Below are 6,060 nucleotides of genomic sequence, written 5' to 3' on the forward strand. Positions count from 1 at the left end.
ACCATATTATGGATCAAGTGATCTTGCAGTTTCTCCATGTCAACTTGCGCAAAGAGATTAGTGATCTCCAATTGTAAAGTTTGCACCTCACACAATTTATCAATTTGAAACTGAATCAGGTAATTCCATCTAACAAGATTCAAGGCGTCTACCAGAATGGAGAGATGCCCAAGTTTGAAATTCCAATGAGTGCTCTTGGGCTTCCCCACAAATCTAAATGCACATTGGGTTGCACTGATTGATAAGATGTAACCGCCTTCGTCTCTCTTGGAAATGATTGCTTGTACTATCCTTGATCATGTGTCCCATTTTCAGGTGCTTATAATGAACATGGTTTCTTGAGCTACCTGAAATGCCAACAAAATGGCGCTCTGTAATGTAGTCGGATGCCAACCAACAGACTTTCAACCAATTGGACCTCACAATCTTGCAAATTTTCAACCACTCCATTAATACGGCAACAATTACCAACATGTGTGCTGAACCAAGTTTTAATGGAAGCTCTATTGGTTTATGTTGAGCCTTATTAGCTCCATTGCAGCAGTAAAGAGTAATACCACACTAATAAACCTAGTTAAGATTCCTATTCCTTGGTTTCTCATTAGATAGATTGAGCTCTCCTCTAGCAATGTATCTCTAGTCTAACATATAGTTGTTTTAAATATATAGATATGATGAGTGACCACACCTATAAAGTGAAGTTGGCAATCATCAAGACTTTGCTACGAGGCACTAGACTTTTTGGAGATACATTGTCAGAGGTCATGGAAGATTATGTGGAGATGAATGATGCAGGTTTAGACAACACCATCAAGATTCTTGGGAGATTCAGTATGCCCATACGTCTTGGAGAGGGTACATCCTCCCAGCCACATGCAGGAGTGGAGACTTCTTCTCATACACACACTACATCACATCATTAAGCTTCTCAACTAATAAAATAGTAATGTCATCCTTTTTTTACATATATAATTCTTAATATATATATCCTTTTAATGTCTTTTTTTTGCTTAGGACTCATATCCCAGGTACATCACATCATGAGAGTTAGCCGCTTAATCCTGATGTACCTCCTCCTACTCAGGTGACACTTGATTCATAGGCTAGTGGTCATCAGTCCCGTAGTATATCTTTTATGGCGATTGCGGAATAAATATCAAGTAGTTTTTAAGAACTCGCATCTCAATGTATCATATGTTTGTATTGCATGTAGGCATCAGTGCAGATTAGCAAACCACCAGCCCAAGTTTGATTAGCGAGACACCACTAGTGCCCCCACCAATACCCCCACGAGTACCGATGCACACGTGCACTGGCACTTTGGGTCTCACATGTGACATCACACATGATGGGGGTATGCTTCAAGTCAAAGCCGCCATCGCCTTCAAATGTTGAATGGGAGACCTCTACATGTCTTATCTACAACGAGTTCATGTACCATGGGAGTAAGTATTATTTAAAATAAAGAATATGAATTATAGTTTTTATTTGAATTAGTAATTAATTTTATTTTGCAATGCAGCAATCAGCTTGAGGATGACAAGAAATATATCAACAACACACTGGAGATGGAGTTTGGGACAGGATGGAGTTGACAGTGGTTGCTCAAGAAAATGTGCAAACTCATGAGTCATCGATGCAACAATGCACAGTAAGTAGAGAGAGAGAGAGAGAAATGAAACAAAATGAAATGCTATATTTACGTATTCAAAAGGACAAAATCACCTATGAGACCAAAAAAGTTACGCTAGAGAGCTCTGATATCAATGTCAGGTAGTAGAAAAGTGGTATTGATGGTTTTCTGTGGAACAACTGTGAGATCATACATATCCATGGTCTCTCAATCTGCGTCCATGAGGCAGCTGAAAAGCATGGGGCACATACTACTACCACATACATCAAAGCTGGGGTGACCATAGCATCATCGAGAGAAAGAGCAGGATTGGAGTAGCAAATGGGTAGTGGGGGAGGGTTATTGTGGCTAAGGGTGCTGTGGGTACTCACTAAGGGTGCTGCTAGAACTGCTACCAAGAAATGATAGAAGACTACTGGCTTCAATGGTCTACTACTGGGCCAACTGGATTCAGGAAACAATGCTTGATTGCAGGTACTGAAGGTTGAGATGTTGATACTCATGTTGAAATGCAAGATAGAAGCCTTGGTAGAGGAGGGGAATCGAGCCCCGATATACAAACTTTATTTCACTGAACTTGAAGCTAAGATTACCCTATCCATAGCTAGAGAAAGAAAAATGAGCCTAAGTGGAATCAAACCCCGACACTAGCCATAGGAGGCTATCACCATGAGACTCCCCACCATCCACCATTGTTAGTAAGTTTTAAAAAGAATAAAAATCATGACTTCACAATGAATTATTTTGAGATTAAATCTTACCAAACATATAGGCATGTAAGACTAATAGTCCTCATTGTCATCTCTAAGAGTTAACCGTCAATAAAATTTCATCTTCATTATCCTTGTTTACTTCTTTTTAACTCCTGTGTTGTTAAATCTATGTTGACATTCATTTCCTCTGTAGGCTCAGCATCCATTATTTTTTCCTCTTCGGTGTCTTGTAGTGTCAGAGTCTGGATCATTGTTGTTCTCATAATCTACAGCTCATCAACACCTAATCTTAAAACTCTTACATAGAAATGATGGAACAATCACTAATTAAAGCAAAGGTTATTCATGGGATTAGAATGAGGAAAATTGTGTATGGATTGTGCATGATAAAGTGATGAATCTTCAGGGAAAAATCTTGTGATGTAAAGAAAAGGCTAGAGATATGTTGTTTTAACATGTGACTATCATGTATCACTTTGTGATTGCACTCTAGGAAGAATATATTGCCCGGATTGTATCTTCTTTGTGCGAAGTATTCAAGGTCATTGATTTGGTTTATTGACTTGGTCTTTTAAAGATAAGCTTTATTGTTTCAAAAAAGAGATGGTCTTCCTATCCAAGATAAGTTGGTTAACTCTTATGGGATATTCAAGTGATTTCTAGTTGATAATTAAGAAAATGACAAATGATCGATTGCCTAATATGTCATCTTAGATCCCAATTGATGTGGTTTTAGGAAAAGAGAGTTGAGACTATACCCTATTGATAGAGAGATTGACATGTATCACTCCCCCTCATTTTCCACTTAGTATAAACTAAGTGTGGTACTGATTTTCTTTATTTTGCATTGAATTTCAAAATCCAGTGGCTCACTTAGCCAATACTAGGTAAACCCATAGATGACCTAGGTCTACTCTAGGAACCAAATGCAAGTTGATCCTTGTGGGCTACAATTGAAACCTTCCATTCTGAAGTCACTAGGTAAACCCATAAATGACCTTAGTCCACTAAAATCATACTACTAAGGGCTTCTCACTCAAGCCTATTACACATGATATCAAAGAAAAATGTTGTAAGTAGAGTAAACAAATTTACATATGTTTGCCTAATGATGTGTTATATAAATTTGAGGAAAAAGGGATCTAAAGACAACCTACACAAATGTTCTAAATATTGTAAGCTTGGTTGTTAGTAGATATATTTTGCGACCATGAATGGTGATTTTAAAGAAAAGAAATTTCACTTGAAGTAAATCAAACCACTCAAGTTCACAAAAAAAGGCTCCAATGTTAGACTAATGCTTAAGTCTAGATCAAAACCCTTAAGCTTGTTTTGATGAAGTAGGAATAAGCGTAGCTAATAAGGCTATGATTGCCAAAGCTAAAGTTGATAGATAGGTGCCCTTATGATGGAAATAATGGTGCCAAGACAATGCTACCATCAAAACCCTTGTGATTTGGAAATTTTTTCCTTATTATCAAATGATCAACATGCACAAATTATTTTCCTTTTGCTAGCTTGGACTAAGCATAGAGGCCTATTATTTTTGGTTCCTAATAGTTAAAAGATATGTTTGGCACTCCTTGCGAGTCCCTAAGGCTAACTGACCTACAAAATTCTCTTATACAAGCCAAAGCTTTGATCGTGCCTAATGAAGATCAACTCCTTGAAGAAAGCTGCCTCATAGAAAACTTCAAAGAAGATTATGATGACACAAAGGACAAAGGCAAGAAGTATCATGAACGTGGTGAGATAGAGCACATTTGAAAGAGATACATTGACTGATGCTTCCACATATCCAAGACGATTGCCATGAATTGGATTAAGAAGAGGATGAACCGGCAACAAAGCAAAGTTGCACAAGCTCAACATTTGGCTTTCTTCCAAAATTGGATAATGATGAAAACCTAGAGCCCACTAAGATATTTGAAGATGATTAGAAGTCCTAGAAAGATCTTCATGAAATGCAATAGGCCCTATACTTGTAATGATTTCCTATTATTGCCATAATAGTTGAGCTATAATATATTGCAATAAATTTATCTATGATTTCATTGACTTATTTTAGTGTTTGAGTGCTTGTGCACAATCAGAGCAGCACAACAGAAGCATAATGGGTCTTAATCCACAAGATCTAGATGCACTAAGAACTTATCCCTAAGAACAGTAAACCCTAAGTTTCATTTGAGATGAGTACATCTCACTTTCCTCAAGGGGGAGAGGATGTGACGTCTTATGTATCACCCCCTCCTCGACACCACATGTGATAAGGGGCTAGGAGGGGAAAATCAAAGTTAAAATTTTAATTAACTTAAAGGTTAAACCTTTTAAACCTTACCTCTCACCCTTTACGCAAGTCACTGCCACCAATGTTTGCACCTGCCAACCATGGAAATAGCCATCAACTAGCTCATCCCTTCCTCCACTACCCAATCCCCCAACTCATTAGAGATCAACTATAAGATGCCATATAACCTGAGAAAAAATGGTTGTTGATGATGAGGGAGAGAGAAGGGCATCAGTAGCAATGAGAGAGAAGGAAGGATATCCCCTCTCCAAAGACTATAAAAAGCCTTATGTATTAACGCCATTAGCATTGAATTTCGAAAAGGTCCATTACATTTCTAAGGGTAGAGAGAGAGGGGGGAGATGAGAGACAGAGTGAGAGTATAGAGTGAGAGAGAGGGAGAGGAAGAGAGAGAGATAAAGATAGATATATAGAGAAGAAAGATAGAGATAGAGAGAGATAGGTGGACGAGAGAGAGAGAGAGAGAGAGAGAGAGAGAGAGAGAGAGAAGAAGAAGAAGAAGAATAAGAAGAAGAAGAAGAAGAAGAATAATAATAATAATAATAGAGTAAGAGAGGAGGGAAGATAGAATAATAAAATAGAGGAAGTAGAAGTAAAGAGATAATGAAGGAAGTTTGTAAGACTAACTTTACATATAAATCTTGAGATCTATTAAGATGTAGAAGACTTGGAAGCATAAAGGTACATGTAAGCATTGGAGAGAGATAGAGTTTAGGGATGCCTCTATGATGACACCTCAAGATTGTTACTCCATCACCTAGGGGTTCACCATATAAAACATGTAAGAAACCATGTGACTTCAAAATAAAGGTATTATATTTAGTAAAATCTATAGAATTATATTTACAAAAAGGATTTTTTAATTACAAGTTTCAAAAAATTCATAATTTTACTAAAGTAAAATGGGTCATTTTAAGGCCTTATAGCATGTAGAGAAAGGGTATTTCTTAATCTACTTTGAATGCATGTTATATAGATAATTTCTTATAGGTGGATTCCTTGGGATTCATAAAATGAAATCCCATCAAACCCATACATTGCAAGGGGCCCCTAGTACTCCACTAGTTATTGTTCTTAATCTTGGTTTATATTTCTTTCTTATTGGACACAATGGGTTTGGAATTATTAAGATAAGATATAAATATTAGTGTAAGCTCATCAAAACCCAATTTAAAAACTCATGCATATAAATGATGGAATGATCACTCATTAAAGTAAAGGCTACTCATGGGATTAGAATGAAGAAAATTGTGCATAGACTATGTATGATAAAGTGTTGAATCATTTAGGGAAAAAGCTTTTGATGTAAAGAAGATGCCAAAAATTTATTATTTAAATATGTGATTGATATGTACCACTTTGTAATTACACCTTAGGGAGATTATGTAATGGATTCTTATTTGAAG

At 36.8% G+C, this 6,060-nt stretch overlaps 1 pseudogene; it reads left to right on the plus strand.

Moving 5' to 3' along the window:
- Nucleotides 1–674: 674 nt before the first annotated feature.
- LOC148038939 (uncharacterized) lies at nucleotides 675–2,611 on the plus strand (annotated as a pseudogene).
- Nucleotides 2,612–6,060: the final 3,449 nt, after the last annotated feature.

This window comes from Lygodium microphyllum, chromosome 3 (genome assembly GCF_053477565.2).
Source record: "Lygodium microphyllum isolate KBCC chromosome 3, Lygodium_microphyllum_v1.1.10, whole genome shotgun sequence".
Taxonomy (NCBI): Eukaryota; Viridiplantae; Streptophyta; class Polypodiopsida; order Schizaeales; family Lygodiaceae; genus Lygodium; species Lygodium microphyllum.